The following is a 23,991-nucleotide window of genomic DNA, read 5'->3' on the forward strand; positions in this document are numbered from 1 at the left end:
CCAAAAGTCATAACAGAATTCTGGTGTTCCATATGGAGTCAAGCCTTGTTCTGCATAAGAGTATTCTCCACCAGATGAGTCTGTTTGGCCCTTGTGCCAGGTGGGCCTGAACCACACAGACAGTGCTCAACCACACATAGCTGGTAACAAAGCCAAAGGCTCGTGAAGTCACAATGCGTATGTGTACAGTAGAGAGCCTAAGGCTGATATCTGAGGAATGCCAACATTCAAGGGGTGGGATTAAGAAAGAAACTTGCAAGTTGTTGAGAAATGGGTAAGCAGAAAGAAATCAGTGTAGTTTGAGATCTGCTTCAATGACTGAATGAAGTGTGTAAAGCACAGGACTTGCCTTCAGGAAGCTTCTAGACTAGTAGGTAAAACAGGATCCTCACTTAAAAAGATAAATATTCATGTACCAAGCACCAAATCAGTGCTGATGACAGAAAACAAAAAAGAGAAATGAGCTAAGACTTGCCTTAACTTGAACAATATTATCCTCAGATCTTCCAATTAAAAAATGGTGACAATGATATTGATCGCATAGGGTTTTTGTGAAAAGTAGGATAATTACAGTTCTAAGTATAGTTAGCTGGTAGCTCATAGTAGCCATTAACTAAGTTACATTATTATTGTAATTTCTGTGGCTGCTGCTGATGAGTGAAGTTTAGGAGAGAGAGAGAAGCTGCAGGCTGTACTAGGAATGATGGGTGATGGATGGTGAGGAGTCAGAATGGGCACAATGAAGAGCAGGACTCACCTACTTTCTGCGCAAAACCCCAGGACAAGGAGCAAGGTCAGTATTGCTAAAGTCTAGTCATGAGTCAGAAGATCAGTTTGTTTAGAGTGTGTGCAGCTTGGGGAGGGAGGCATTAAGAGTAGATAGCGACCAGATTGGAACCTTGGGGAAAGAAGTTTGGGTTTTTCCTTACAGTTAATCCAGAACCTCTGAAGATTTATGATAAAAAATAAGGTGAGAACAACCTTTTGGTGAGATTAATTTATAAATCTAGAGTAGTAGTAGGAATAATGATGCCAGGTGCCTCAGTATCTCAGATATGAGATGATTCTAGATTAATAGTGAAAATGAAAAAGAAGGAGAACATTCAAGATATGTGTAAAAGAGAAGATTAATTTCAAAAAAGGCTAAGACGATGTATTGGTTTGGTTAGGAAGGAGTGGGTAGGGTGAAGCATCCCTTTCCTTTATACCTGATTTCAAGTTTGGGTTTCTGAGAGTATGACTGCATTAGTCTGCTCAGGCTTCCATCAGAACCCTTCAGACTGGGTGGCTGAAACAAGAGACATCTGTTTTCTCACAGGTCTGGAAGCCAGAAACCCAAGATCACAGTGCCATCAGGGCTGGTCTCTGGTGAGGCCTCTCTTCCTGGCATACAGATGGCCCCCTTCTCCCTCTTTCTTCACCTGGTCCTTCCCCTGTGTGTGTGCAGGGTGAAGAGACCTCTTCTCATAAGGACACCAGCCCTATCTGATTAGGGCCACCCACCCCTATGGTCTCATTTAACCTTGATTACCTCCCTAAAGTCCTGATCTCTAAATACAGTTAAGGGGTAATGGTGGGTTAGGGCTTCAACATGAGTAGGGGAAGGGGACATAATTCAGTCCATAACACAAGTATCATATGCTATTATGAGAAATAGGAAGTGTGACATTTGAATGAATTGAGAGAAAGATAATTTTGGCTTTAGACATAATGGTTGGTTAATCTACAGCTCTATTCAGTAAAATAGTCCAGCAATGATGAAATGTTCTATGTTAGCATTTTCCATTATAGTGGCCCCTAGTCACCAGTAGCAACTGAGCTTTAAAATGTGGCTAGTGAGACTACTGATGTGAATTTTTAATTAGATATACTTTTAATTAAAATTAAATCTAAACTGTAGTTATAACTTTAGGAACAATAGGCAGAGTAAAGAGGTCCTGTCAATAATAAGATATCTAAGGCTCCTCCTAGGCCTTGCAGTCTTGGTAGATACTCAACTTCAAACCCCTTTTTGTTAAAGAAGGAAAAACTGAAGCTCTGAAAAGATAAGTGAATGTTCCAGATTAACACAGCTAGTTAGCTCCAATTCCTCGGTTAGGGCTTAAATATGTGCATAGCAGCAGTCATGCAATTAGGACTTTAAACAGGCAGCTGAAAATATGCAACTGTTCATCAGGGACTGAGATGAAAACTCTGATAGGACAGCTGCAGCCATGAAAGCGAAGAGAATGGGACTCCATGTAAAGTGTCCATAAATACAACTAAATAGAAGGAAAATTAAAACAAATCAGAAAACATTCATCTGCCAAATTTATACCAACAATTAGATAACCCCAGATTGCCACCACCAATATGCATATATTCAAACCACATCTCAGAGAAGTAGGCACAGTGATGAAGAGCAAGAGCTCTTGCTGTCCCGCATCCCATCTTCACCATATATTAGCTGGGTGGCCAGAGCAAGGCACTTACTCTGTGGTTTACTTCCCTCCTTTGTAAGATGGGGATAATGACAAGACCTATTTCAGAGGCTCTGAAAAGATTAAGTAAGATGACATAAAGTGCTGGCAAAGCCCTGGCACATAAGCATTCTTTAAATTTTACATAAGAAATAAAACTTATCTTGTCCCTAATTGTGCTCCTCTTCCTGTGTTCCCCAACTGGGCTAATAGTCTTGCTCTTCGGCTGTCAGTCTTTCTGGAAACCTGAGTCCTATTTGATTCCTTCTTCATTCCCCACATCCAGTAACTTCACAGTGTCTTTCAAATATAGCCACCCTCTTTCTGTGATCTCCACTACTGCTCTTACTTGGGTCCCACTTTCACTGAGTGGGGGCACACTTTCACTGAGCCCACAGTCATGTAGGACTTCCTGTCAAAATTATGTCGTATTCCAGTGTTGGCTCCACCCACCCATTCTCTACACCAGCTCCAACGTGCTATTGGGAAGCCCTAGGTCATTTGGGATCCTTCCCCTGGCAGTTTCCTTTCACAGACAGGACTAAGTTGATATTCCTCAGGATGACATTTGAAGCCCTTCACAACCTACTCCCAACCTACCTCCATTTGGAGTAAAAGTATTTCACCTTTTGCTTTGAACCAAGAACACATACATATGAATTAATGCACTTAGAAAATTCAAAGGAATAATTGTTTTGTGACTGTGTGTGGACCTGAGAGAAGGAAGGTTTCTTATTGGACTCTTAGGGGAAGATGCAAAATTCCTTATTAACCTTGCATAGAGATTCCTCACCTATACCTCCTGTAACTCGGGGGATCATAGTTACAGTTACATAATTAAACTCATTTGCCCAGAACAGTCCTTGTTTATAGCTATGGACCCTATGTAAATTTTAAGAGTTTCCCTGTTTCATTCTTAAAAGTGTCCTAAGTTGGGCAATAAGTTATGTGGTCACCTAGAATCCTTCTTGCCAAATAAGTCTGAAGGGCAACAGTGGAATGATCATCCCACATACTTGCCACCCATCTTACTAGGCAGTTGGCTTTGGAGTTGCTCTTCATTTCCGTCAGCATCTCTTCCTCCTTTTGGAGCCACTTCAGGGCTGTGAAGTACTTGCTTGAAGCATCTCTTCCAAGGCATCGCTTCATACTTCCCCAGCCCCCTTATTTAAACATTACCTCACGACCCTGCTCTCTGCACCTAGTTGATGAAAAAACTAATAGCTAAAAAGTGGCTAGCTGTGCCACCTTCCCAGAGAGCATTTATGAATTTTAAAAGGACCTTTAGAGCTCTGACCAAAGGAATGACTAATGGAGGAATTTTAGGAGAACTGTGTAGGTGTCAGCAGTGTCATTAAAGTGATGCATCAGAGGCCAGCGGTGGCATGAGGGACCAAGGATGACGTGAGCCATTGCTCATGCCCCTGCCCAACAGAAGGAGGGAGAAAGAGATGGGGGCAGGAGGGAGGCAAGCACATAACTAAGGAATGATCCTGGAAACTAAGAGAAATGAGAAGATTAAAGAAAGGAACTCAAGGAAATTACAACTGGGATCTCTCTGGGCATGTATTTGGAAATTGAACACAAGAAAAAAATCATCAGAAGTATAAATTAAACAGCTGTTACAAAGAGCCAGCAGGATCCCAGCCAAGCCAAGTCAGGCAGGCACAGGGCAAGATGCACCAGGTGACAAAGGGTCTGGCTCTCTGGGGCCCCCAAGCTCCCCTATGTCTGCCCAGGACTGAAGGCAGCTCTAGCACCAGCTGCCCAAACAGTGTCAGGCAGGAGAAATAAGATAGGAAGAAAGTTTCTAAAGTGGAAAATTGAAGAGCTGACTTTAGTCAAGAGAGTATTTCAAAGGTTCCAGAGAGGGAGATGAGAAGACAGAACAGATCCTGTCTTGAGAAGACTTTACAAACTAAGTTAACACATGAGAACAAAGCCATTGCAGAGTCTATGCTGAGAAGGAGATCCCTAAGATGGCTTTGAGACTGAGTCTAGGAAGGAATTGCTTGGATTGGAGTCTTTCCATCAAAGCAGAGGCAAACAGGAATGAATTTGTAGCATTCTGCTTCTTCCCTTGCTTTCCTCCTTTCCCACCTTCTTAGACAGGATGTAGGTGTTTGACTGGTGTGCCTTAGTGTGCAAACTGACTTGAAACACATCGTAATAGCTGCAGTGACCTCTCTAGAACTCTCTCAAGGGAAGGGGGGCAGGTAACAGGAAGATTGCTACAGCAGAAGTTCAGTGCCAAATATGAGCTTATTTCCTTTTTCATAGAAAAGTTTTATTATTATATCTTTATGAGAATCATATAAATATTGGTCAAAACCTGGCTTATCACCTGTGTAGAAGGCCCAGGGAGGCTGGGCTTTTTAGGTCTGGGAAGACTATTCTTAAAACATGCTGTTTGGTTTATATTTCTTTGTGGTTCACTATCATATCTGTATACCTACCATATCCTCATACACGTCCTCATAGCTGGACACATATTTTATATTTAGAATGAATTAATATTTGAATATAAATAAATATTTTGTATTTAGTAAACAGTTGTTGAATGAATTATTATTTGAATATAAATTAATGAATGAACATCAAGGTTCACCTTAACTTGATCTCCTGGAGATCTTCCAGATTAAATAGAGTTCAAAATTGGTAAACACCAATATGGATCCTCCAGGTTTGTTGTAGTCTGGAGTCAAATAGCCTTCATCACCCAAGGGCAAATGTACCAACCATTCAATATACACTTATTCATCACCAGTTATACAGTACAGAGAGATTAAGATCACAGGTTATAGGGTCAGTGGCCTGGTCAGATACTTGTTGTGTGACCACTGGAAGTTAATGAACAATTCCATGCCTTAATTTACTCATCAGATAATGGAACTTTTAGTAGTATATATCTCAACTCAAGAGGTTATTGGGAAAATTAAGTTGTTACAAACAAATCAGAGAGTCCAGCACATGGCCATGTATATATGGGATCAATAAATGTTAATTATTGTCCCATTATTACTAATTTTTAGAAATTAAGTATTGGAAAGGCTATAGAGGATGCAAAATTTTAAATCAGACAGGGTATTGCCCTACAAGAGCTTATAGTTAAGTAGACAAGATAAGGAATGTAATAGTGGGAAGAGCACAAAAGAAAAAGGGGTACAAAGAGAATTCAGAGAGACATACTCCAATGCTTTTTAAGCAGCAAGATATAGCTTGCTGACATTTTAATGATCTCAAATAGGTACTCTTAACCAAATTAGACCAACTCTCCATCAGCCTGGTTAGTCACTCCAGCTCATTCTGGATGTAATCACAGCAAAGGGCAACTATAGCTTTGTGTGCATTTTGAAAGGAATCACACAAAGACATCTCCATGTAGGCCCTCCCGAACACCAGCTGGCCAATGGCTATAAGCATCAGATTCATAACACACATTCAGCTGGCCAACCATGGCTTAAACAGAAAATACTCTTCTTGTGTTTAAAAAGAGTTTTGAACAAGGAGCCTTCCCTGAACCCTTGTTATTCTGTTGTTAAGTCTGACAGAAATGAGAGACTGCTCTTCCTCGTGCAATGGCAGTTCTTTTCACACAAGAGAAAATGATTATGACCTGATAAAACAGCTTGCCCAACTCAATGTTAATCGTGGCTGAGATATTGTAGGAATTGCTTAGGTAGCTATCATTTCCTACATCCCAGCAGGAGTCCTTGAATACATTTTCTTTCAGTATAGCAATATCAACAATCATCAATGGATCATTTCCAAGGAATATTGCTTGTAAGCAGATAGCTCCACCAAACCCTAATCTGAATGTTCCCCACTACCCACCCCTCACACATCTCTTCCTCATTCTAGAAAGGCCTATTTGTCAGCCCCTCCACAAGATTACTGCACCTCAAATTTCAGAGTGAAATGACAGAATAGAAAGGCTGGTGGACAGAAAGCAAAGTCGGTTAAATCCAAATAGCACAGTTTAGACTTTGAATAGACCTAATCCTTAGTATCTCACATAAGCTTAAAGGAAAATAAGCAATTTATGAGATTGGCATTACTAACCAATAGACAGACTAGTCACATTAAAAGAATACTTTCCCACAGTTCTGAAGCTAAGCAGAAGGTATATTTCAAAAAATTAAGAATTCTTGGGTCAAGGCTTCCATTAGCCAATTTCTCATTCATTCAGTGATTCATTCTTGTATGCAGTCATTTATTTATCAGAACTATATTGAGGACCTACTGTGTGCCAAGAAAGGTTGATAAAGGGAGTAAATCAGTGATCCAGTTTCAAGCATGGATCCCCATGGAAAAAAAGCTTTACCCCCATGGAAAAAAGATGAACAAGAAACATGCAAATAAACAGGGCACCTACAGATTTTCTAAGTGTTATAAAAGAAATAAGTGGGATATAATAAAAAGAATAACCTGGAAAGAACAAGATGAGGAATAGAAGGGAGAGCTAGAAAAGACAGAGTAGACAAAGCCTTTTTAAGATTATGATGTTTGAGCTGAAATCTGAAGGGTGAACATGAACCAGATATGCAGAGTCATCTAGACAGACCGAAAAAGTATGAAGAGTCACATATGGACAAAAGCTTAGTGTGTTTAAAAAAATGTAATGGGATGGAGATGTTGGCTCATGCTATGGTGGCAATCATTTGGTAATATATAAATGTATCAAATTAGCATGTTGTACACCTTAAATTTACACAATGTGCTATGTCACTTATATCTCAATGAAGCTGGAAAAAATGCAGAAAGGAGGCCATGATGATAAGAAATAAGTGTAATGGGGAGATTGAAGGGCTGATATAAAGTTGAAAAGGTATCTTAGATCCAGTTTGTTTATTATTTTAAAAGCTATTGGAAAACCATATACAAAAATTAACTCAGCATGGATCACAGACCTAAATACAAGAATTAAAACTATGAAACTCTTAGAAGAAAACATTGGGCAAAAATATTTATGACATTGGACTTGGCAAAGATTTCTTTGATTTATCACCAAAGGCACAAGCAATGAAAGAAAAATAGGACTTCATCAAAATTAAAAACTTTTTTGCATCAATTAATGCTGTCAAGGGAGTGAAAAGGCAACCTACAGAATGAGAAAGGATATTTGCAAATCATGTATCTGATAAAAGATCAATATCTAGAACATATAAAGAACTACAACTCAACAAAAAACAGATAACACAATTTAAAAATAGCAGAGGATTTGAATAGACATTTCTCCAAAAAAGATATACAAATGGCCAATAAGCAAATGAAAAGATGCTCAAAATTACTTATCAGAGGGGGAGACTCAAGATGGCGGCATGAGTAGAGCGGCGGAAATCTCCTCCCAAAACCATATATATTTTTGAAAATACAACAAATACAACTACACCTAACAGAGAGACCAGAAGATACAGTACAATAAACCAGGCCACATCTACATCTGCAAGAACTCAGCATCTCACAAAAAGGATAAGATACAAAGATGTGACCTGGCGGGACCCAAGCACCCCCTCACCCCAGCTCACCAGTGGGAGGAAAAGAATCAGAGTGGGGAAGGAATGGAAGCATAGAACTGCTAAATAACCAGCCCTAGTAATCTGCACGAGCAGTACAGACACACATTGCATGGTGTACTGTATATTAGAGAAAAGGAAAAGTAAAATCCAGGACTGAGACTGCGAGCTGGTCTCCACAGCCAACTCGCCAGGGACAAAAGAAAAGAAGTCACTTTAAAAGTCTTAAAGGGACAAGGGTTTAACGGGTGGACAAAATCGTCCTGGCACACTCAGCCCAGCAGGCTGGAAATCCTAAGGAACTTCAAGCACTCTAAATCCCTGGGTGGCAACACACCTTTGAAGCCCCTCACAGCAATAAGCAGCCTGCTGTTTCTTTCCTACAGCCTCTGCTGCCCCACCACAGTGGTGGAGCAGCCAGAGAGTGGCCCCACCCACAGCAACCACCCAGAGTCTCCTCGCAGTGCGCAGCTTCCCAGGACAGACCCAGAGGCTGCTGCAGGTGTGCAACTCCCCAGTGCAGACAGAGGAGGCTGGGGCAAAGCAAGAAGGGGCACATTCTTGCAGGAGAACACATCCAGTGCACCTGCCACTCCCCACAGGGCTCTGGGCTACCCTGAGGGCAGCCCCACCCATGGCAGCACAGGGGATTAACCCAGAGACTGACCTGGTGTGTGGGTAACCAACACACGCAGCAGAGAGGGGCAAGGCAACCAGCAAGCAGGAAGGTACTTTGTTCTCCCAGCAAACACATGCGCCACCTGCCTATGACCACCTCTATCACCATGAAAAGACAGAAGAATCTGGCCCAGTCAAGAATCACCCAGACAATCCCAGAGAGAGGGCCTGGGGAGATGGATATAACCAATCTTCCTGAAAAAGAATTCAAAATAAAGGTCATAACCATGCTGATGGACCAGCAGAGAAATATGCAAGAGCTAAGGGATGAAGTCAGGAAGGAGATTCAAGAAATGAAACAATCTCTGGAAGGACTTAAGAGCAGACTGGATGAGGTGCAAGGACTGTTAATGGAATAGAAACCAGAGAACAGGAATATAGAGAAGCTGAGGCAGAGAGAGATAAAAGGATCTCCAGGAATGAAAGAATATTAAGAGAACTGTGTGAACAATCCAAATGGAACAATATTTGCACTATAGGGGTACCAGAGAAGAGAGAGAAAAAGGGATAGAAAGTATCTTTGAAGGAATAATTTCTGAAAACTTCCCCAAACTGGGGGAGGAAATAGTCTCTCAGAACATGGAAGTCCACAGAACTCCCAACACAAGGGACTCAAGGAGGACAACACCAAGAGATATAATAATTAAAATGCCAAAGATCAAAGACAAGGACACAGTATTAAAGGCAGCCAGAGAGAGAAAAAGATCACCTACAAAGGAAAACCCATCAGGCTATCATCAGACTTCTCAACAGAAATCTTACACATCAGAAGAGAATGGCATGATATATTTAATGCAATGAAGCAGAACGGCCTTGAACCAAGAATACTGTATCCAGCACAATTACCATTTAAATATGAAGTAGGGATTAAACAATTCCCAGACAAGCAAAAGGTGAGGGAATTCGCCTCCCACAAACCACCTCTACAGGATATTTTAAAGAGAATGCTCTAGATGGAAACACTCCTAAGGCTAAATAGATGTCACCAGAGAAAATAAAATCACAGCAAAGAAAGTAGACCAATGAAATACTAACTAAAGCCAAAAAATAAAATCAACTATTCACAAAAACAGTCAAAGGAAACACAAAAAAGTACAGAATAAAACACCTAACATATAAAGAATGGAAGAAGAAGAATAAGAAGGGAGAGAAATAAAGAATCATCACACTGTGTTTAGAATAGCTTAATAAGAGAGTTAAGTTAGATGGTTAGATAGTAAAGAAGCTACCCTTAAACCTCTGATAACCACAAATCCAAAGCCTATAATAGTAATAAGTACATATCATTTGATAATCACCCTAAATGTAAATGGACTGAATGCACCAATCAAAAGACACAGAGTAATAGAATGGATAAAAAAGCAAGACCCATCTATATGCTGCTTACAAGAGACTCACCTCAAACCCAAAGACATACACAGACTAAAAGTGAAGGGATGGAAAAAGAAATTTCATGCAAACAATAGGGAGAAAAAAACAAGCGTTGAGTACTTGTATCAGACAAAATAGACTTCAAAACAAAGAAAGTAACAAGAAATAAAGAAGGACATTACATATGATAAAGGGGTCATCCAACAAGAGGATATAACCATTATAAATATATATGCAACCAATACAGGAGCACTGATATATGTGAAACAAATACTAATAGAATTAAAGGAGGAAATAGAATGCAATGCATTCTTTCCAGGAGACTTCAACACACCACTCACTCCAAAGGACAGATCCACCAGACAGAAAATAAGTAAGGACACAGAGGCACTGAACAACACACTAGAACAGATGGACCTAATAGACATCTATAGAACTCTACATCCAAAAGCAACAGGATACACATTCTTCTCAAGTGCACATGGAACATTCTCCAGAATAGACCACATACTAGGCCACAAAAAGAGCCTCAGTAAATTCCAAAAGATTGAAATCCTACCAACCAACTTTTCAGACCACAAAGGTATAAAACTAGAAATAAATTGTACAAAGAAAGCAAAAAGGCTCACAAACACATGGAGGCTTAACAACATGCTCCTAAATAACCAATGGATCAATGACCAAATTAAAATGGGGATCCAGCAATATATGGAAACAAATGACAACAACAACACAAAGTCCCAACTTCTGTGGGATGCAGCAAAAGCAGTCTTAAGAGGAAAGTATATAGCAATCAGGCATATTTAAAGAAGGAAGAACAATCCCAAATGAATTGTCTAAAGTCACAATTATTGAAACTGGAAAAAGAAGAACAAATCAGGCCCAAAGTCAGTAGAAGGAGGGACATAATAAAGAACAGAGAAGAAATAAATAAAATTGAGAAGAATAAAACAATAGAAAAAATCAATGAAACCAAGAGCTGGTTCTTTGAGAAAATAAACAAAATAGATAAACTCCTAGCCAGACTTATTAAGATAAAAAGAGAATCTACACACATAAACAGAATCAGAAATGAGAAAGGAAAATTCACGACTGATCTCAAAGAAATACAAAGAATTATTAGAGAATACTATGAAAATCTATGCTAACAAGCAGGAAAACCTAAAGAAATGGAAAACTTCCTAGAAAAATACAACCTTCCAAGACTGACCAAGGAAGAAACAGAAAATCTAAACAGACCAATTACCAGCAATGAAATTGAATCAGTAATAAAAAATCTACCCAGGAACAAAACCCCAATCCAGATGGATTCACTGCTGAATTTTAACAGACATATAGAGAAGAAATAATACCCATTCTCCTTAGACTTAGAAGAGGAGGGAATACTTCCAAACTCATTCTATGAAGCCAGCATCAGTCTAATATCAAAACCAGGCAAAGACCCCACCAAAAAAGAAAATTACAGACCAATATCCCTGATGAACATAGATGCAAAAAATACTCAACAAAAATTAGCAAACTGAATTAAAAAATACATCAAGAGGATCATACACCATGATCAAGTGTGGTTCATCTCAGGGATGCAGGGATGCTACAACATTTGAAAATCCATCAACATCATCCACCACATCAACAAAAAGAAGGACAAAAACTACATGGTCATCTCCATAGATGCTGAAAAAGCATTTGACAAAATCCAACATTCATTCGTGATAAAAACTCTCAACAAAATGGGTATAGAGGGCAAGTACCTCAACATAATAAAGGCCATATATGACAAACCCGCAGCCAACATCATACTGAACAGCAAGGAGCTGAAAGCTTTTCCTCTAAGATCAGGCACAAGACAGGGATGCTCACTCTCCCCACTGTTATTTATTTATTTGTTTGTTTGTTTGTTTGTTTGTTTATTAAGGTAAGATGGACATATACTCTTATGAAGGTTTCACATGAAAAAACAATGTGAACATTACCAGTTCAATTTTGTTGCTGGTAATTGGTCTACTCAGATTTTCTGTTTCTTCCTTGGTCAGCCTTCAAAGGTTGTATTTTTCTAGAAGTTGTCTATTTCTTCTAGGTTATCCAGTTTGTTAGCATACAATTTTTCATAGTATTCTCTAATAGTTCTTTGTATTTCTGTGGTGTCCATAGTGATTTTTCCTTTCTCATTTCTGTTTCTGTTTATGTGTGTAGACTCTTTTTTTCTTTATAAGTCTAGCTAGGGGTTTATCTATTTTGTTTATTTTCTTGAAGGACCAGCTCTTGCTTTCTTTGATTCTTTCAATTGTTTTATTCTTCTCGATTTTTTTTATTTCTGCTCTAATCTTTATTATGTCCCTCCTTCTACTGACTTTGAGCCTCATTTGTTCTTCTTTTTCTAGTTTCATTAATTGTGAGTTTAGACTGCTTATATGGGATTGTTCTTCTTTCTTGAGGTAGGCTGTATTGCAATATACTTTCCTCTTAGCACAGCCTTGGCTGCATCCCACAGATTTTGCGGTGTTGAATTATCATTGTCATTTGTCTCCATATATTGCTTGATCTCTGTTTTAATTTGGATATTGACCCATTGGTTATTTAGGAACATTTTGTGAAGCCTCCATGTGTTTGTTGGATTTTTCATTTTCTTTGCATAATTTATTTCTAGTTTCATACCTCTGTGGTCTGAGAAACTGGTTGGTACAATTTCAATCTTTTTTAATTTACTGAGTCTCTTTTTGTGGCCTAGTATATGATCTATTCTTGAAAATGTTCCATGTGCACTTGAGAAGAATGTGTATACCGCTGCTTTTGGGTGTAGAGTTCTGTAGATACCTGTAAGGTCCATCTGTTCTAATGTGTTGTTCAGTGCCTCTGTGTCCTTACTTATTTTGTCTGGTTGATCTGTCCTTCAGAGTGAGTGGAGTGTTGAAGTCTCCTAGAATGAATGCATTGAGTTCTATTTCCGCTTTTAATTCAGTTAATATTTGTTTCACATATGTGGGTACTCTTGTGTAGGGAGCATAGATATTTATAATGTTTAAATCTTCTTGTTGGATTGACCCCTTTATCATTATGTAATGTCCTTCTTTGTCTCTTGTGACTTTGTTTTGAAGTCTATTTTGTCTGATACAAGTACTGGAACTCCTGCTTTTTTCTATCTATTCCTTGCATGAAATATCTTTTTCCATCCCTTCACATTTAGTCTCTGCATGTCTTTGGGTTTAAAGTGAGTCCCTTGTAGGCAACATATAGATGGGTCTTATTTTTTTATCCATTCAGTGACTCTATGTCTTTTGATTGGTGCATTCAGTCCATTTACATTTAGAGTGATTATCGATAGGTATGTACTTATTGCCATTGTAGACTTTAGATTCATGGTTACTGAAGGTTCAAGGTTAACTTTCTTATTTTAAAAAAGGGTCTAACTTAACTCAATATGCTATTACAAGCAAAATCTAAGAGTTCTTTTCTTTTTCTCCTCCTCCATTCTTTACATATTAGGTATCATATTCTGTCCTCTTTTTCTATCCTTTGATTGACATTGGTGATAGTTAATTTAATTTTGCAATTGCTTAGTAATTAGATGTTCTGCTTTCTTTACTGTGGTTTTATTACCTCTGGTGACAGCTATTCAACCTTAGGAACACTTCCATCTATAGGAGTCCCTCCAAAATAGACTGTAGAGATGGTTTGTGGGAGGTAAATTCTCTCAGTTTTTGCTTATCTGAAAATTGTTTAATCCCTCCTTCAAATGCAAATGATCACCTTCCCAGATAAAGTAATCTTGGTTCCAGGCCCTTCTGCTTCATTTCATTAAATACATCGTGCCACTCCCTTCTGGCCTGTAAGGTTTCTCCTGAGAAGTCTGATGTTAGCCTGATGGGCTCTCCTTTGTATGTGATCATATTTCTCTCTTTGGCTGTTTTTAACAGTCTGTCCTTATCCTTGATCTTCACCATTTTAATTACTATATGTCTTGGTGTTGTCTTCCTTGGGTCCCTTTTCTTGGGAGATCTATGGATCTCCATGGCCCGAGTGACTATCTCCTTCCCCAGATTGGGAAAATTTTCAGCAGTTACCTCCTCAAAGACACTTTCTATCCCTTTATCTCTCTCTTCTTCTTCTGGTACCCCTATAATGTGAATATTGTTCCATTTGGATTGGTCACATAGTTCTCTCAATATTCTTTCATTGTCAGAGATCCTTTTTTCTCTCTGTGCCTTAGCTTCTTTGCATTCCTCCTCTCTAGTTTCTATTTCATTTATTGTCTCCTCCACCATGCCCAATCTGCTTTTAATGCCCTCCATTGTGTTCTTCAAAGATTGGACCTCTGACTGGAATTCATTCCTGAGTTCTTGAATATCTTTCCATACCTCCATTAGCATGTTAATGATTTTTATTTTGAACTGCATTTCAGGAAGAGTCATGAGGTCCATGTCATCTTTCTCAGCAGTTATATTACTTTTACTGTGCACCAGGTTCCTTTGGCATTTCATATTTGTGTATGGCGCCCTCTAGTGTCAAGAAGCTCTACTCTCTGGAGCTGCTCAGCCCCTGAAGCAATGTTGGGGTTTGCAGGGGAGTGGTATTAGTGCCTGGAGGAAGGAAAGAGCTGTTTCCTGCCTCTCAGCTGCTATGCCTGTCTCCACTGCCTGAACTAGTGGGCTGAGCACACAGGTATAAGCTTTTGTCCCAGAGCAGCCAGATATGGATCCCTGCTTTCCACAAGTGGCTGGAATCTCAGTCTCTCCAGGAATTCTGCCTGTCTTACCTTCCCAACCCTATAATCCAACCCCAGTATCATGAAAGCACCATTAAATGTAGGTTTGTGCTCCTAGAGCAGATCTCCAGAGCTAGGTATTCAGCAGTCCCAGACCTTCACTCCCTCCCTGCTCTGTTTCTCTTCCTCACACCTGTGAGCTGGGGTGGGGGAAGGGCTTGGGTACCACCAGTCCACAGCTTTGGTACATCACCCTGTTCCATGAGGTCTGCTCTTTTCTCCAGGTGTATGCAGTCTGGCGCAGTCCTCTTTCCTGTTGCTCTCTCAGGATTAGTTGTATTAACTATATTTTCATATTATATGCGGTCTTAGAAGGAAGCCTCTGTCTCAGCTCTCACGCAGCCATCTTTAATCCTCTCCTCTTCCACTGTTATTCAACATAGTACTGGAGGTACTATCCATGGCAATCAGACAAAGCAAAGAAATACACGGCATCCAGATTGCTAAGGAAGAAATTAAACTGTTATGGTTTGCCAATGACATGGTATTGTACACAAAAAACCCTAAAGACTCCACTCGAAAACTACTAGACCTAATATCTGAATTCAGCAAAGTTGCAGGATACAAAATTAATACACAGAAATCTGTTGCTTTCCTATACACTAATGATAAACTAGCAGAAAGAGAAAGCAGGAAAACGATTCCATAACAATTGCATCAGAAAGAATAAAATACCTAGGAATAAACATAACCAAGGAAATAAAAGACCTATACCCTGAAAATTACAAGACTCTTAAGAGACATTAAAGAGGACACTAACAAATGGAAATTCATCCCATGCTCTGCGCTAGGAAGAATTAATATTGTCAAAATAGCCATCCTGACTAAAGCAATCTACAGATTCAATGCAATCCCTATCAAATTACCAACAGCATTCTTCAATGAACTGGAACAAGTAGTTCTAAAATTCATATGGAATCACCAAAGACCCCGAATAGCCAAAGCAATCCTGAGAAGGAAGAATAAAGTGGGGGGAATCTCACTTCCCAACTTCAAGCACTAGTACAAAGCACAGTAATCAAGACAATTTGGTACTGGCACAAGAACAGATCCACAGACCAGTGGAACAGAATAGAGAGTCCAGATATTAACCCAAACATATATGGTCAATTAATATATGATAAAGGAGTCATGGACATACAATGGGGAAATGACAGCCTCTTCAACAGCTAGTGTTGGCAAAACTGGACAGCTACATGTAAGAGAATGAAACTGGATCATTGTCTTACCCCATACACAAAAGTAAATTCGAAATGGATCAAAGACCTGAATGGAAGTCATGAAACTATAAAATTCTTAGAAAAAAACATAGGCAAAAATCTCTTGGACATAAACATGAGCAAATTCTTCATGAACATATCTCCTTGGGCAAGGGAAACAAAAGCAAAAATGAACAAGTGGGACTATATCAAGCTGGAAAGCTTCTGTACAGCAAAGGACACCATCAATAGAATTAAAAAGCATCCTACAGTACAGGAGAATATATTCAAATGACAGATCTGATGAAGGGTTGACATCCAAAATATATAAAGAGCTCACACACCTCAACAAACAAAAAGCAAATAATCTAATTAAAAAATGGGCAGAGGAGCTGAACAGACACTTCTCTAAAGAAGAAATTCATATGGCCAACAGACACATGAAAAGATGCTCCACATTGCTAATCATCAGAGAAATGCAAATTAAGACTACAATGAGATATCACATCATACCAGTAAGGATCGCAACCATCCAAAAGACAAACAAGAAGAGGTTGTGGAGAAAGGGGAACCCTAGTACATTGCTGGTGGGAATGTAAACTAGTTCAACCATTGTGGAAAGCAATATGGAGGTTCCTCAAAAAACTCAAAATAGAAAAACTCCCAGGAACCATTTGACCCAGGAATTCCACTCCTAGAAATTTACCCTAAGAATGCAGCAGCCCAGTTTGAAAAAGACATATGCACCCCTATGTTTATCGCAATATTATTTACAGTAGCCTAGAAATGGAAGCAACCTAAGTGTCCATCAGTAGATGAGTGGATAAAGACAATGTGGTACATGTATACAATAAAATATTATTCAGCCATAAGAAGAAAATAAACCCTACCCTTTGCAACAACATGGATGGAGCTGGAAGGTATTATGCCCAGTGAAATAAGCCAGGTGGAAAAAGACGAGTACCAAATTATTTCACTCCTCTGTGGAGTGTAAGAACAAAGAAAAAAACTGAAGGATGAAAACAGCAGCAGACTCACAGAACCCAAGAATGGACTAACAGTTACCAAAGGGAAAGGGACTGGGGAGGATGGGTGGGAAGGGAGGGATAAGGGGAAAGAAAAAAGGGGGGCATTAGTATTAGCAGACATAATGTAGTGGGGACACAGGCAGGGCTGTACAACACAGAAGAGAAGTAGTGATTCTGTATCATCTTACTATGCTGATGAACAGTGACTGTAATGGAGTATGTGGGAGGGACTTGATGATGGGAGTAGTCTAGTAAACATAATGTTCCTCATGTAATTGTAGATTAATGATACTAAAATTAAAAAAAATAAAAAAATAAAAAAAAATCAGTAATCGTTATGGAAATGCAAATGAAATGGGATGGTCTCTAAAAAATACAGCGAGTCATATCAAGCTCCTTGGCTGGGAATTACTTTGTAAGAGAAGTACTTTTAAAGAGAGAATATACATGGTGCAAAACATTTTGTTCAGCACTATAGGATTATATTCAAATCATCATACATTGCCCCTATCCTCACAGATACTACAAACTACTTAAGGGAGGCTCAATATTTAGACACACCAACATATGTGATCTACAACTTTAGGCCTTGAGCACCAGGTTAAGCTGAGTCAGAATTATTGGGTAACAATTCACCAATGGATATTCTTTGAGCTAGTCTTTTGACTTCCTCTGGGCAAGAGTTTTATTTCCTATTTGAAATTGCTCTCCCTAGAAAGGTCCAGATTGGTTGGGACTGCATAGGAGAGGGGCCTGAATAGAGGAAGCTTATCAAGTGGCATGGGTTTCACTGCATTAAGCAGAAGACCCAACTCAAAGTGCACAAGAAATAAAGAAAATGTATCATATGTGTCAGTGAAAAGTCCAGAGACAGTGAAATCCAGATGCTATTTGATCAGGACTCCAGCACAGTCTTGGTAGTTGTTTCTGCTCTGTCTTCCTCTGGATGTTAGCTTCATCCTCAAAGTAGACTCCTTTAAGCAAGGTGAATGCTTTGGGCCCAGGCCTCCACTTTCCATATTACACCATTTTGGAGGAAAGAGAACTTTTATTCCTCCAACGATCAAAAGTCTTCCACTCTAACTGAGCCAGCTGAGTTCTCACACCCCTTGGATCAAATCTCTGAGACTACGGCAATCTCAGAGGCTGACTGGCATAGGTTTAGAAATGGGAAGGCAATCACCACATGAGTAACTGTGCCAATATGGATACAATTACGCAGATTCATTTAGATCAGTCAGGACCTCTTCCAGCTTTGGCTGTGGGTTAGGGTGGTCAGAAGTCAGCCTCGTGCATGAATGTGGTGTTAGAAAGCAGGAAGGGGGAAAATGAAAACAACAATGAACAGTGAAAGGAACCACAGGGACACCCTTTGAAACTGGAAAGATCTGCTCATTCACTCAAAGAAGGTGGTAATATGGTGAGTGATAGTGGGGGAAATGAGCTGGTGCCTATAAAACATTTGTAAGAATGAGCCACTAAACAATTAGTGTAATCACTGGTTTGTTTGTACACATACTAAGTCTGCAGATCCTGCACTCAGGATTGTTTCATTGCTGTTACTCTGACAGTAGCCTCTCTGCCAAGATTGTTCGTGTGGAACCAGCTGAGCTACAGAAGCCTGGAGGAGTCTTTAGCTCCTCATTCATCTCTGTGACATTTATTACCTATTTCATAACAGAGCCCCCTCAACATCAAAAACAAAAAAACCTGGAAGAAGTTCAGCAGCAATGGAACCAATGTACCCTCCTGCAGGCCATTCTCCACACACGTCTAAACACCTTCCCAGGACTGACTGGGTCAGTTCCTCCATCCCTCTCTTCTCTGAAGGGAGTGAGTCTATTGCCACCAATTGCCACTAATCAGCTGCTGCCTCTTGTCATGGAAAAGTCAGTGTAATTCGAAATGGACCTGAATGTAAGCCAGTGATTTCCTGAAAGGGAAACTAACCCTGGAACCCCCTGTCACCTGTCTGTTATTTGGTGGTGGGATGGTGTGACTGAGCACAACTCCGTGATGCAAACAGCCCTCAGAGGAAAGCAAGGTACTTCGGTGTTACAGAGGATGTCACTTTGACCCTTGTGAGCTAATGCATTGCCTTTAAAAAGACACTTTGATTTATCCCCCAGAAAAAGGAATTTGATACACTGAATGTTACCTTTGAGAACAGCTCTGCCCTTATATATTCTTGTCACAGTTGATGACACTGTGTATGACATTATTCACATTTCCTTAATATATACCTGGGGAACTAGCGGTGAGCAGCCTTTTCCTGGAGAGGTCTTATGTCTGAGGAATTCTTTCTTTCCCATTGCCAAGAATGAGAAAGAAAACTTTCTTTAAAAACTATGATAACCTAGCTAATCTTAACATTTTTATCCTTTACCTGCTTTTTTTCTCTGATTTAACTATTTTAGAGTATGCTTTTCTTATATATATCTGTCTTTTGGTTTTGAGCAAAAGTCACATCTTTAAAATATCTAATCAATAAGGAAGATGCAATTCCATTAAGCATCACTTCCCTTAATAGGACCTATATTTAGACTTGGACTTCCTGGAACTGAGATATCCAGCAGTTTATCAGAAATAATTAGACAGTTTGAATAAAGAATATTCGCAGCTCCACAACTGCCCCTTTGTATATAAATTTATACAAGGCCATCATACGAACTCTCTTAAAGCTACTCCAACTGAAATGACATCCTCATTTAAATAGAATCGTCCTGGGTGGTTGTTCAGGAAGAAGGATATAGAAACAACACCCCCAAAAGAAATTATTTTAGAATCAATTAGGAGTTTAGGAGAATTCAAGTTTCCAAATATAACTTCCATGTCTTAGAAGACATTTTCCTGCCTGAGGAAATTCTCGCCATAAAAAATCAATTGTAACTTTTATTATTGGGAGTCTACTTCATGTCCAACACTGCTGGTCAGAGTATCAAGAAGTATACAAGAATGTCCTGCCCTTGAGAAATTTACAATCTCACTGGGGAAAACGGACAAACACATGAAATAATTAAAGCACAATTCAATCTAAAATGTTCCAAGTTTAGCAGTAATTCAGGGAAGGGAGAGCTCAAACATTGCAGGCTGATGTAAATATGAAAGCTTTTACAAAGGGGTTAGGACTGAAGTCTTTGAAAGTCCCACTTGAACTGCAAAAATATTTTCTGGGAGGGGCAGTGTTTTAAGTGTTCATTACTTTTTAATGTCTTAGCTATACATTATAGATTACACTGCTGAACACTGAGTTGTACTTGGAAGGAATAGCCAACAGCAGGTCAGGTGAGCTTGGAGGCAGGGAGGACCTGGGAACTACCTGAGGGAAGGCTGGACCGGATGAGAGTCCTGGGGTGTCTTAAGTATCAACCCTTGGGCCATGTGGACAGAAAGACCCAAAGAAAATAAGAAGAGGCAACAAAGGGTTCAGTTTCCCCAAAGCAAGTTGTGCCTGCTGCAAGGTCAGGGCCAAGCCTTCCACTGAGTATAAAGGGTGTTGAGAAGCATTACAGTCTTGTGGTCATTTCAAGGAACTCCTGGGCCTGCACACAGTCATTATCTCTAGTGAGGACTTAACGGCCCTTCTTTGTTAATTCTCAGCCTTTCCAAGTGCTAGAAAGCATCATGGGGAAGATGAGTCACAGCAGCATGACTCAAGACTTTCAAGAAGAAACTTAGACAAGTATATAGTAGGCAATCAATAACAATGGCCATTAATTGAGCAGGTACTCTGGTACCAATATATACATTTCTATGTAAGCACCTCATTTCATCTTCAAAATCATACTTTGAGGCTGTGGTTCTCCCACTGTACCAGTGGGGAAAGCGACCCTCCTGCAGGTTATGTAAGCTGCCTTCAAGGAAGTATTAGAATAAGCTCCGTAATTCATTCACTGAGTGAATAATTGAGTGAGACAATCAATCAAGAATGCTCCCTAAGAATGGAAATTACCAAAATGATAAAGATTTGTGGGGGGCCTGCGTAGTAACCAAGTACTTTCATATATATTATTCCTCTTGATTCTCACCACAATTCTGCAGGGAAGACAATTTTATCTTTTCCTTCTGCAGATAAGCAAATGGGTGTACAGCAAGGGTATGTGACTCACATGTGTTTTCTCAACTAGTAGGAATAGCTTCAAACAAGATTCGAAGCCAGGGGCTTGAACAGCAAAGACACCTTTGTTCCCATCAAAGGCTCCAAGTACAGGAATAGGAAGATGTCTGAGGGTTGAAGGGAAAGGACGCCCTCCAATGGATGAACGCAGTCACCATTTACAGAACTGGTGTGCTTCCCCAGCATTATTATTCTTGTGATACCCTTGTTTCCGTTGCATAAAAAACCTGCCTTTTTTCCAACGGGATTTTTTGTGTGTGTTCTGGGGGAGTGCTTGGAAAGTGAGCATGAGCAAAGGCAGCATCCTCCCCCGAAACTAGTCTTGCGAGGTGGGAGGTTTAGTCACAGAGATCTCAAGAATTAGGAGAGGAAAAACTAGCAGAATCCCTGAGGTTTTGAAAGAAGAAAGGAAGCAGAGAGGAGCAAGAACACACTTGAAAGGTGGCCTCGGGGCTTAGCTGGTGAGAGTCCTGCCCGGCCCCTACCGCTGGGGATGTAAACACGGAGGTGAGGTCCCTGGAAACCGGCCTCTTCAGCTGTGCTCCCTGCCCATCCCCCACAGCCACCCCACCACAGCAACCCCTCTCCGGAAAGGCTGTGTGGAAACCATTAAGATAACGCAGTTCCTTGCTGACTTTGCCATTGCGAGCACCAAGCAGATCCCTTGAGCCAGAATTTCTTCGAATGGAAGAAGTAGAGGAGTTGCTGCCCTGGCAACGCGGTTCCCCTGCCCGTTTATACCATCCGCGAGCTGGGGGAGATCCCTGGAGGAAGTGGTTCCCCGCCTGCTTCACCAAGGCAGAGAAGTCGCCAAGGACCACAGATGGTGAGGGGCCTCAGGGAACGTTCCCTCTAGCCTGAAACAGCTGCTGCGTGTTGCCATGGCAGCTGGCCTCCTTGCCCACCAAACCATGAACGAGGGAGATCAGCCCTGGCTGAAAGGCTGCCAAGGAGCCTGTTGGTGCCAGCGCAGCTCCAGGTCTGTCTTAAGAGGAAGGCATTCCTGCGAGTCCAGCCCTTTCCTGTGGTATCCAGAAGGTTAACAACTCTTTTCTATGAAGGGACAGTGCTAAAGAAGTAGGAGGACAAAAAGGAATAGCTAAAGAAAACAAATGGATGGATGCTGGCAATTTCAACAGTGACTTCCTCTTTGGCAAGCATTTGAATTGCATGTGTCATGCATCATTTTCCTTAGTTTTGTCTCTCTTCTTGAGATCCCTTGGGTGAATCCCTGGACTATCAGTAATGAATCTAATATTCAAATAGATAGGTTTTGCCTCGTGCGGACAAAAGGAGTGAAAGGTAGCACCCGGAGCAGTAGTTGTAAGAGACCACAAGTTCTAATAGGCTCAGATTTTAATATTCATGTTATACCCATATGTGTGATTTGTACGATTCAAATTTAGTCTAAACCATGAAAGAAATGGAAAATGAACAGAAATGGAACTGTTTTAGGAGCCAAAAGGTGTGAGTTCGAGAGTCTGTTAATAGGAATTACCACTCTTTCTAACAAGAAGTGTACGATTCAATTAAAGTGTAGCCTTTGGAGTCAAGAGACTGCTGTATCTGCGTCCCTATCCATTATCAGATCTACTAATCAAATCCAGAGACTAATATGAGTGAAGGATGAATAAAACACACTGATTTATAATTGACTGATCTTTTTTCAGATAGATATATTGGGGTATAATTGATATACAATAAATAAAATATATTTAAAGTATGTCATTTGATACACTTTATCAGTGACACACTTTACACAGTGTATCATTCGGTATGTACACTCCCTTGAAACATTGGTGTGATCAAGTGACTGTATCCATCATCCTCACATCTCTTCATGCCCCTCTGAAATTTCTCCACCCCTCCCTACTTCCCACGCCTAAGCAATCCCTGATCTATTTTCTGTCATATAGAGTTATATGTATTGTCTAAAGTTTTATATAAATGGAATCAGACAATACGTACTGTTTTTTTTGTGTGTGCGTGGCTTCTTTCCCTTTGTATGATTATCTTGACATCCATCCACATTGTCCTGTGTACCAGTAGTTCATCCCTTTGTGTTGCTGAGTGTATTTCGTTATGTGATGTGCTATAATCTGTCTACTCATCTGTTCATGGATGTTTGGATGTGTCTAGTTTGGGACTATTATTACCAATAAAGCATTTGGTGTACAAGTCTTTGCATGAACATATATTGCTTTTATTCTTGGATAAAAATCTAGAAGTAGAGCAGTTGGATTATATGGTTGGAGGATGTTTTAACTTTTTTTAAAGTGCTAAATTGTTTTCCAGAGTGATTATACCACTTTACATTCCTGTCAGGAGTGTGTGAGATGTCCATTTTCTCCATGTCCTCACCAACATTTGGCATGGTCAGTCTTTTAAATTTTAGCCATTTTAATAGGTGTGAGGTAGTACCTGATTGTGTGATTGGGTTTTTTTGTTGCATTTTCTAGATAGTTTGGTTGTTCTCATTGCCTTCTGGGTTTAGGAGAACAGCATCACTTGACACATAACTGGGGCAGGGTAGTGAACTGAACTACAGGCCACATGGCTAAGTTTGCATGAATGAAAAGAAGAAATTAGACTTATTTCACCATGATTGGACTGCCAAGAGTAACAGAGACACAGCATGGTAACCTTGGTACAAGATGCTGGTGGCAGATGAGATTTTATGTTCCTGGATGACCACAGTTACAGCTACCATATATCGGGTTCCTATTATGTATCAGTCACTGTGCTAAGGGCTTCCATAAATTCTTTTCATCCTCACCACACAGTGAAGGAGGTTTTATTATCTCTATATCTCAGTTGATGGAATTGAGGCTAAGAAATGTTAGGTAATCTTTGTCTAAGAT

At 40.0% G+C, this 23,991-nt stretch overlaps 2 long non-coding RNA genes across 4 annotated transcripts in view; one reads left to right on the forward strand and one right to left on the reverse strand.

Annotated features, from left to right (window-relative positions):
- The window catches only part of LOC108395788 (uncharacterized), a 66,121-nt gene that overhangs the window by 20,690 nt on the left and 21,440 nt on the right, over positions 1 to 23,991 (reverse strand). The window lies entirely within an intron of this gene.
- LOC140845172 (uncharacterized) lies at positions 182 to 22,062 on the forward strand. The gene is made up of 3 exons (XR_012123911.1): positions 182 to 274; positions 664 to 793; positions 21,144 to 22,062. It is a non-coding gene; the product is annotated as an uncharacterized lncRNA (long non-coding RNA).

The sequence above is a fragment of the Manis javanica genome, chromosome 2, assembly GCF_040802235.1.
Source record: "Manis javanica isolate MJ-LG chromosome 2, MJ_LKY, whole genome shotgun sequence".
NCBI lineage: Eukaryota > Metazoa > Chordata > Mammalia > Pholidota > Manidae > Manis > Manis javanica.